The following is an 11,128-nucleotide window of genomic DNA, read 5'->3' on the forward strand; positions in this document are numbered from 1 at the left end:
GTATATACAGGTAATGGACTAAGGCAGAGCTGTCCAACTGGTTGCCCACAGGCTGCATCCAGCCTGTGAGGGGTTAACATGCAGCTTGTAGGCTTTCACCCACCCACCACTCCTCCCACCTTATGCTGAGATGGGACAGGGCAGCAAAGCTAGAATGGGCCTGGTGATCTTGCTGCCTGTGCAGTGGCAGTAGCAGCAGCAGGAGAGTAAGGGAGGGTGGGCTCATACTGCCTGGACAGTGTGGGGGTGGGTAGGGGAGGAGTGTGTGCTGGCCATATGGTGAGGATTAGACATATTTATGAGGAGGAGTCTTGCCTCCAAGCAAACATGAGAGACTGGTAGCTGACGGGGGGGGGAGGGGTCACCTGTAATATAATATATAATATAAGCTGGCCATGGGAGAGGAGCCGGAGATAATGTTTCCATTGTTTAGATGCAGGAGTAGAGGTGGATGTTGTTTTCTTGGACTTTAGCAAGGCCTTCAATATGGTATCTCATTCTATTTTCATAAATAAATTAAGAGGCTGTGACAGATGTTTACATGGTCTGGTGGGTGGCAAATTTACATGGTCTGGTGGATGGCAGTTGCACCCAGAGAGTGGTAGTAGATGGGTCAGTATGGAACTGGAAGGATGTGGGTAGTGGGGTCCTGCAGGGTTCAGTCCTTGGACTTATATTCTTAAATATCTTCATCCGTGACTTGGATGTGGGTGTGAAGTGTACTCTGTCCAAGTCTGCAGATGATACTAAATTGTGGGGTGAAGTGCATGCTCCGGAGGGTAGGGAACAGTTGCAGGCAGACCTGGACAGGTTAGAAAAGTGGGCAATACACAATAGGATGCAGTACAACAAGAACAAGTGCTGAGTGCTGCACCTAGGTCACAAAAATATCCATCACATCTACTGGCTATTGTGGTCCCAATTTTCAAGAACGGGAGGAGGAAGGACCCAGGTAACTATATGCCCATAAGACTTACCTCAGTGCTCAGGAAGATCTTGGAGAGAATCATCAAGGAGCACATCTGTGGGGGGCCTGCAGAGGAGATCATGCTCAGGGGCAATCAGCATGGGTTCATCAAAGGCAGGTCCTGCCTGACCAACCTGGTTGCCTTTTATGACCAAGTAACTAAATCCTTGGATGATGGTGTCGCCGTGAACGTAGACTTTCTAGACTTTAAGAAGGCCTTTGACACAGTCTCTCACTCCATCCTCATCGATAAATTAAGCGAATGTGGTGTTGATGCCTACACAGTTGGATGGGTAAAAAATTGGCTGATGGGGCGCACCCAGAGAGTAGTAGTGGACGGGTTGTACTCAAGCTGGCGAGATGCGAGCTGTGGGGTACTCCAGGGCTTGGTCCTTGGGCCCGCACTGTTTAACATCTTCATCAGTGACTTGGACAAAGGGGTGGAAAGCACACTGTCCAAGTTAGCTGATGATACTAAGATGTGGGGCAAGTTGGACACACTTGAAGGGAGAGAGAGACTGCAACTAGATTTAGACAGACTACAGAAGTGGGCTGATGAGAATAGGATGGGGTTCAACGTAGACAAATGCAGGGTGCTGCACCTTGGGAGAAGGAATCCACAGCTTACATACAGGCTGGGGAGTTCCCCTCTTGCAAGCACAGAGGCAGAAAGGGATCTTGGGGTCACTATTGACTCCAAGATGAATATGAGCTGCCAATGCCAGACCGCAGCCAGCAAGGCCACCCATACCTTGCCATGCATCCAAAGGTGCATCTCAAGCCAGTTCAGGGAGGTGATAATCCCCCTCTGTGCAACTTTGGTCAGGTCACAGTTGGAGTACTGCATCCAGTACTGGGCACCGCACTTCAAAAGGGATGTGGCCAGCCTGGAGAGGGTTCATAGGAGGGCCACCCACTTGGTAAGAGGGCAGCAGGACAGGCCCTACCAGGAGAGACTGAGGGACCTGAACCTGGTCAGCCTTAGCCAGAGGAGGCTGAGGGGGGACCTGGTGGCTGCCTACAAACTCATCAGGGAGATCAACAGCAAATAAGTAGAGCCCTTTTCACCCCAGCACCACCTGGGGTGATGAGGAACAATGGTAATAAGCTGATGGAGAATAGGTTTAGGTTAGAGATCAGAAAGTAATATTTTATAGTTAGGGTGGTCAAAATCTGGAACCAACTTCCCAGGGAAGTGGTCCTCACCCCTATCTTGGGCAAATTCAAGAGGAGGTTGGATGATCACCTGCCTCGGGTCTTGTGACCCCAGCATTCATTCCTGCCTGTGGCAGGGGGTCAGGCTAGATGATCTGTTCAGGTCCCTCCTGACCCTAGCTACTATGAAACTATGGGAAGTGACCCTCTCAGCACCACAGAAGTGGAAAGGGATCTTGGAGTCATAGTGGACTCCAAGATGAACATGAGTTGTCATTTTGACAACTTTATCATGTATCATCAGGTGCATGACAAATAGATCCAAGAAGGTGATACTTCCCCTTTGTGCAGCATTGGTCAGATCGCAGTTGGAGTACTGCATCCAGTTTTTGGTGCTGTACTTTAAGAAGGATGTTGATAGACTCAAGAAGTTCCAGAGGAGAGCCACTTGTATGGTTAAGGGCTCTCCCCTAACTTGGGGGTCTTTAAGAGAAGGCTGGATAGGCATCTGGCTGGGCTCATCTGACCCCACCACTTATTCCTGCCTAGGCAGGGGGTCGGACTCAATGATCTGTTGAGATCTCTTCTGACCCTAGCATTTATGAATCTATAAATTGCCTGTAGGGCCTGGTTTGTATGTCTAGAGCTAGCAGGGGTGGACTTGTTTGGAAGTCAACACAGAGGGTATTGGTCCAGAAAGCAGCTGGACGATACAGAGCTGCAGCAATGAGAACAGACTGTCCATGGAAAGATTTCAGAATGAAGTCCTTGACCACTTTGCAGTTCCCACAGAGAAAGGTGTGGCAGGGCTTGGTGAAATATGAATTGGTTTGGAGAGTACCACTCTGTACATTGTGTGATTTTCTGGGAAATGTACACGTGGAAGTAACCCTTAGACCTTCCATGTGGTCTCACTGTCTCTCATGGCCTGAGGTCAGGCCCTGTTTAGGTAAAAATTGTGGTGCATTGTTGGGAGCAGTACCCATCTTTGGGGTTCCTTCCTAAGGGTGCTGGTACTTGCTGGAAGCAAGTGGGTTGTGTCTCAGATGGTTGGGAAAGTATTTAGGATTTCCTCAACTGTGGTGATCTTCACTTGTATTAAAATACTTGCAATAAAGGGCATGGTAACAGAAAAATCAACATTTCATTCTGGCCATTCTTACCTTCTTTCCTACCTCCATCCTCACCTACCCCACCCTCCGCTGATCTATAGAGACCTTTACTGCACTTTGAACTTGTCAATTCACTCATCACCTCATTCACTATCCCTTCTGCCCACCCAGCCTATTTCTCCTGCCTGCTTAGAGCCAAGAATAGATTTTTTTAAGAGGAAGAAATAAAACCTTATGCTGTTAATAGGGGTCAGGAAAAAATTCTGTAAAACTTGCTTGACATGTTGGTTGCTTTAGCAAGTGTAGCGTTCAAATTCAATGGAATTAACTGTACATTCTGATAATTAATTTCTTTTTTCTTGCAGTTACATCAATTAGCATATAACAGAGATAAAGAGAAAAAGCATTTGTCAGGATTTTGCCTTCAGCAGCAGGCAATGCAATATGTTAAGCCATCACATCTTGTACATGTACTGCAGATTTTTTTTCTTCTTTTTTGCGGAGTGCTCTGGAAAAAATGCAAAAAAAGCCCACCATTAAACCTCCATCGAAGAAAAGCAAGCCAGAGGTTCAAGGCAAAGAGGGAGTGCTTCAAATACACATTTTACGCTGCTAAAAAGATCCACAGTACTGTGACCAAAATCCCATTAAATGGAACAGTTTCTATTTAAATCTTCCCATGACATGTTTCTGATATTACCCTACAAGAGAGGCACATAACTGTCAGGCTTAAAGACTGCTCCTCTTCTCTTCTTCCTTGAGTGGCTCTGCAGATTCAGACTGTCACTTTCAGTTCAGACACTCAGGCTGAGTGCTAAACTTTTAGGTGGAATGAGGCAGTACTTCAGATTGTGGAGGAAACTCTAGCTAGCAAGCCTCACTTAGAGAGAAACCGGCTGTTTAAATCCTAGCTCAAAAAGAGCAAGCCTTTTGGCTTCAAAAAGTCAGCATCCAAACAAGACCCAAAGCCTGAATTCCAGAAGATGGGGAACACAGGCAGTGTGACGTGTGGCCCCTGGAGGGGCAAGCTATCAGATTCACTTAGGTGTATGATCCTCCTTGAATGACCTCCAGAATACCATCATTGGTTGTCCACAGCTGGGAACCGACTGAAATCAAAGTGGCTGCCCCTGATTTTGAGGGCACAATATGGGACTTGGCAGCCATTTTGTAGGTGGACCGCAGGAGCCCTCCCATGCCTCTGATTGGCCAAGGGGCCCTAGTGGCCCTGTCCCTCACTACTGATTGGCTGTGATGGCTCTGTCATATGGCCCTGCCCCTTACCACTGCCTATGAAGGCTGTCATGGAGCCCCACCGCTTGCCCTTGCTGCCAATTAGTGGTGAAGGGTGGAGGCAGCAGCGATCTTACTGGTAGCCCTTTCAGTGGGAAGACTCCGCCTCCCCCTTCACCTCAGAGCACAGCTGCAGCATCCTGAACAATACTGGCTCCCTCTAAGGAGCAAGCATTTTATTTTCAGTTTTGTTTTTTTTTTTGGGGGGGGGGGGTTGAGTTTTGTGGGCAATGCCGCATTTCACAAAATCTGTGACATTGCAATTTCAGTAGGTCCCTATTCTCTTCAGCTGGAAAAAACATTTCTGGCAGCATGGAGTTGTCCTACAGGAAATGACCAGACATGATTCAAATGAGAACCTATTGGTTGTTGCTGTTATAATCCTGTCCCCTTGGGTGTTTGAGGCATGTTGTAAATTCTGAAATGTATAACACTAACCTCTTGTATATTTATTCAGTGGAAAACAGCTGTAAAGTTATAGAATTAAGTGTGGTTATATCAATTAAAGTTATCATTCATCCACAGTTACTGCATAACAGGATCTGGATGCCATTCTTAGTTTCCATTCTAAACACAGAGGTGTTGCAGCAACTTACACGAATCAACATGTAGTCAATGTTCACAAAGAATAACAATTTTACCATTTTGAAGTTGCTTTTGAATTTCTCTTAACAGGCTTTGATTGTTTCAATTCAGTTTGCATTGGAAAAGTAAGTATCCACATCACAGAAACTACCAGCAGAACCGGCACCACTGTTGATGGTCTCAGCTGCACAAATGATCATAGAAGATCAACTTCCTCCTACCTTGAGATGGTATCTCCTTGTAAGGGTTTAGCCATATTGTCTGGGCAGTGCAGATAATTTTGTACTGTTCCTTACTGTTCTTTGGATAAATATGACTCTAACATGCAGAACAAGAAATAAATTCAATATACATGAAAAAGAAAGAAATAATATTCTGAAAAGAGGAATACATTGAGTGTGGCATCTCTCAGGTAACTCTCAGGAAGTTTTTACTTCAAATGTTTGCAGTATTTTTTTTCTTGCAATTATTACTACTTATTGAAAATCTTTTGTGTTTGTTTGTTTAAACAAGACCTTCTAGTCCACCTGATTGGCCCTCCAGTGAAATCATTATGCCTCACAGAAATTATGTGACAGTGGGCATGTCTACATGAGGCACTATATGCACAGTAGACTAATTTTACTGTGCACAGCAAAAGCTAGGCTATTGCACTAATACTTAGAAGAACTTGTCTACTGAACATTAGCATCACTTAAAAGGTGTGTGCTGGCACTACTGTGCAGATACTAAACTTAATGCGCAGTAATCACAACCCATTAATGCATGTGTAGATGTACCCACTAATTACTATACCAAACCCAATCAACTGATGTTAGAAATACTGGATTGTGACATTAAGGGGAAGTTTAAGGTAAGGAATGGGGAAACTCCTAGGCTAGAGGCAGAAGCTACACTTAAACTGGTTTAAGTCATCAGAAACTGGTTTAAACTTGTAACAGAACAGAAGTACACATAAACCAGTTTCAAAATGACTGAAACCGGTGTAAGATAAACCTGGTTGAATTTAGTATGAGACTTAACTGATTCAGATCTAACTGGTTTATGGAACTTCTGTCCCAGACTCTTTCCTGGCTCAAGTTAAATCAAAGTCCCCTAGCATCCCAGCATGCTTTCCAGCCCTGAGCCGAGCTGTGCTGTCTGCTCCAACAGAGGAGAGTTGGGGTGTGGGGGAGGCAGGGATGGGGTTAAACTTCCCTTCCCCTGAGTACAGAGCTGCCCTGCCCTGGTAAAAACTTACTGCTGGCTGCAACTGTGCACTACAAATCCCAGAGGCACCTGGAAGCAGGGAAAGGAAGTGATGAGCAACTCTGCAGAGCCCTGCCAATATGATTCTGGGCTGCAAATCCCAGAGACTTTGTGGGCAGCACGAAGAGGATGCAAATACACAGCCCATGCTGGCTACATGCCAGAGAGTTGTGCTCTAGTGCCCCCCAGCTTCTGGCTGCTGGCTTCTGGCCTGCACTTCTAGAATCAGAAGTGAATGTCTGTCCAGTTGTTTCTTAGTTCAATCTCTGCAGCTTAGACTAACCTGCAAAGACTGAATCGATTCAGCCTTGGGCTTTTTGACTGTCTGTACTTTGCCCAAATGTTTCCAGTACTAGCCTGGGAACACTGAAAATGCTTGACATCATGAGTAACATGTTGTATAAATGTCTCTTTCAAGTTTTCTGCATTGTAAGAGCCTCTCAATGTGCAATACACCACAATATAAAGCACACAGAGAACCAAATGCTCTGTTCTAGTGAACAAAAGCTTGTCTCCTGCTGTTGCTTAATACTGTAACTTTTATTAGCAGCAAGTGACTGCAGTTTACAGCCTTCCTTCCTTTCTCTAGATGATTACATTCTTAAGCCGATTGACTGTTGACTAAAGGCAGCAGTTGATCCAAGCTCTTCCTTCTTGCACACAATGCCGCATGAAGGAAAGAAATGCCAGATTCAGTGTGTGCAGGATAAGTTCAGATTTTGATTGCCTGAATGGAGGTAAAAAAATGGTTGCTGTATCTCAGGAGCCTGGAATCCTTAAGGGAATGACTTCCATATATGTGTGAAAGAAAGCAAGGTTGCCATGTGTTTGATAGCCCAGATTGAGCAGTGCTCTCTTGGTCCTTTTTCCCTTGATCAATTCCCTCAGAACCATGCATCAGAACCAGGGTCTTTAGTCACCAAATTCCTGGAGGGAAAATACAAGAAAGAAAAATGAAGGATGGTGAATCAAAAATTAAAATATATCATATAACCTTTTAAAAGGGTTAAATATGTAAAAATAAATAAATAAAAGCATTTATAAAACTCACTAGGTTTTTATCTGAATTAGTTATCTTTTCTTCTACAACCACTACCATCTTAATTGCCTCCCTCTAACCAAACAGATGCTCTGCTCTGTATTCAATGTGTTTCAAGCAACCATCATGTCTGCTTGAGTGCATAGTTGTACGAGACATGGCTGACTCCTCAAGTTTGAAACAGCCCATGGATATACTCGGACTCATGAACAATCATTCGAGCACTCCTAGAACATATAGTGTTGGGATAAATTGTACCTTTCTGATTCATATTCAACAAGGAATTTGCCCAGGGAAATTATCTGTTAAGACAGCCAATCCCTAGAAAAGCAATTTGGCCTGCATGTAAATTGATGTACATGTGTACCCAGGAGGAAGAACTATGTTAGAGGTGATTATGCCAGGCAGATTACAGAAGTGATTGTACTATTTATATTTCATTCAAGGAACAATGCCTCTGAGAGATCTCTTTATCTGGCACAAGTTAATGAAGAAAACAGTGTCCTTTAGCAAAGATTTCAGAGAGTTTTCAGACTCAGTGTTGTTACTTGACTGTAACACAGGGTAAATAAGCAGGGGTTGTAACAACCAGAAATCTCTGGAGATGGTGGTTTAGTGACAAGACTGCTACAGCTTTTGTACTTCAGTTGAGAAGCAATTTGCTGCTGAACAGTACGTCCCAGAGGAAGTCTACAGAGCTGATGAGACCTGTTTTACACACTGATCCTATACTCACAGCAAGTAGCAAATGAAAAACAATGAGATATGTATCACACAAAGACAGTGATTCATCTAGCCTTGAAGTAGCAATTGGTCCAACCTACAACATTCAGGTGCAGGCCACAGCATTCACCCTCTTGGCAAAGGTGCATAGTGTTTGGTTCAGGGTCATACAGTGCTAGTGCCTGACACCGGTGCAGTATTGAACTCTGTGCATGGGTTCTGCATTAAGGCTGGTGGAAATGTGTTATTTGTACATGCCTCTGTAATCCTAGAATTAATTTAGTTATTTCACTACACCATTTTGGTATTTTAAAATTAATTTTAAACAGAGCACCTCGTACACACCAAGCATGTTTACACTAATCAAAAGAGTTGCGGTAAGCCATAGCTTTAAGTGTTCGAATTTCTACCATTTCTTTATTAGTCTTTTCAGGTGGCAACTAAATCTTGTATACACTTATTTCTCTTCCTTTTTCCCCTTGTAAAAATAAAAAACATAAATAGAAATGTAATTTGTAGGAATGGAAAACTCAAACCAGATTAAAAAAATGATTTGTGACTAAAGCGTACATACCACTGTTTAGAGAGAGTTGTACCTGTTTCAATGTTTGGTTTTCTCTGCCAGTAGGTGTCATGATACAGCAACCTGTGAAATTTCTTAATATACTGGGGGGTTAAACGGTTAAACATACACTATTAATAAATGAATGCTAGCTAAATTATTAGTTACTGGTGGTTAAATAGTTGTTAATGTTGTTAAGCATCCCAAAACAGGGAGGCTGTTGTCTGGGTGATACAGTGTTACATTAAAAACAGCTGTCACTACCCAACAATTTTCTTTTTGATGACTCTCATACAGCTGTTTTTACTTGCACTAGGCACCTCACCTGCTATTCAGTGGAACACAATAATAATGGGGTGAGCAAGAAAATGAAGAGCGACAAGAACCTAAAACCTCTTCATTAACCTCTCCTGATGTACAGAAGGATTGAAAACTGATGATAGATGTAGCATGTTTATTTATCCAATCCATGTAGATATTTTTAACACTACCATCACCATAGACAAAAGTACAGGTATAGCTAGATCTGTTAAAATTTAAAATGACCTTGGTTTAATTTTCTTGGCAATAATTGTTACCCCCCAAAACCTCATTTCAAGTACTAATAATACAAGTTTTGGGACTACAGTTGGAATATGTATGAGTCAGTTCCTGCTATCCTGTATAGCCCTGTTCATTTTACTGAAATGAGTAGGATTGTGGGAATAACTGAGAACAACTGGGGAGCATAGGAAAATATGTACATGCATACCTATTTTTACATAAATTGCTAGCAATTTATAACATTTGGCTCTTCTGTGTACTGAATAGGCAGTAAGCCTTCAGTGGGAGCTGTACCTTGCCGGTTTAAGTTAAACCAGATTCCCCCACCATCCCAGCATGCTTTCTGGGCTGGGCAGGACTCTCTGCTCCACAGCAGGGCTGGCTCCTCCCCCCTGCTCCCTGGCTGCAGCTCTGGCAGAGACTTGCAAGCACAGCAGCATCTACCTGGCTTCCTCCTGCTCTCCCCCTCCCTCACCACTCTTTGCTAAGTAGGGATCCCCTGTCCCCTCTGCCTTACAGAGACACCTCAGCATTAGCTAGCAGACCACATGCTGACTACAGTCCGTACTGTGAGAGACAGCAGTGTCGTCTTAGGGCTTTTTGGAGCTGATCAGCTCAGTTGGTAATGTCCCTGCATTCCTTCTTTCTTTAAGAGAGGCTGTTTTCTTATGGGGTGATAAATGCTTATAACAGAACTGATAAGTGCTCTGTTATCAAGGGGGGGAACCCCTCCCTAATCCTACTGGAGCCTGACCAAGCCCCCCTCAGCTCAGCCCTGTGGAACGGAAGGGAGGACTGCTCTAGCAACCCCTGGCTTCTAGCCTGAACCACTGCAGGCATGTGCCTGCATGTCTGGGATGTCTGTGTAGCTGCAAAGTAATTTAGTCTAGCCAGGTTAGACTAACCTGGAAAGATTGAATCAATCCAAGCTCAGGCCTTTTTAATGTCTGACCCTAGCCTAGGAGTAACCATCAACATACAGAATTAGATCTTTGGTTACTCAGAGCTCAAACTGTTACACGTATATACCATAAGGACTGAACTTCTGTTGCTTTAAAATTAAATGAAATTGCTGCCCTTCTGACTTCAGCTCTTTAACATGTCTTCCCCAAAATGCAGCAGCACCTGTTAGCGCACGCTTTTACATATCCTAAGTCTCAAATGCTATGGTTGAAAAAAGCAGATTACATTAAAGAATCTCAAGAATCTATTACTCTTCAGTGAGGGAAGGAAAAAAATGGAGTATAACATCTTATTAGAGATGTATAAATCTTCCAGTATCTGCTTTTGCTTCATGTTCTCTGCAGAGTTCTTGCTTTAAGCTTCTGAGATGGTTTAAATCTACTTTAGGTATTATTAATGCATCCACGACCAAGATCTTAGGGCTGTTATTGTAACATTCTAATGTTCATGGTAGAAGCTCTGGACTTTCAAGCATCAGAGGATTAAAATGAGAAACTGGGTCTTCATTTTCTGCTAATGAAGTATGGGTTAGATGAATGGACTGAAGGTGGTTATAAAACTTGCTGGATCATCAGGCTCAAAGTGTAGCAGTCAATGGCTCAATATCAAGTTGACAACCGGTATCAAGTGGAGTGCCCCAGAGGTCAATTCTGGGGTCTGTTTTCTTCACCCCTGCTAGCTCTAGACATACAAACCAGGCCCTACAGGCAATTTATAGATTCATAAATGCTAGGGTCAGAAGGGATCTCAACAGATCATTGAGTCCGACCCCCTGCCTAGGCAGGAACAAGTGGTGGGGTCAGATGATCCCAGCCAGATACCCATCCAGACTTCTCTTATGGACCCAGGAGCTCAGGTGGTGTTTTTGTCGATCCTCCCAGTCTCGGGCTATGGGCTGAGGAGGGAGACGAGGATCCATGCGGTGAACCAAAGACTGC

This window comes from Crocodylus porosus, unplaced genomic scaffold (assembly GCF_001723895.1).
Source record: "Crocodylus porosus isolate Cpor-Errol unplaced genomic scaffold, CroPor_comp1, whole genome shotgun sequence".
In the NCBI taxonomy this organism is placed as follows: domain Eukaryota; kingdom Metazoa; phylum Chordata; order Crocodylia; family Crocodylidae; genus Crocodylus; species Crocodylus porosus.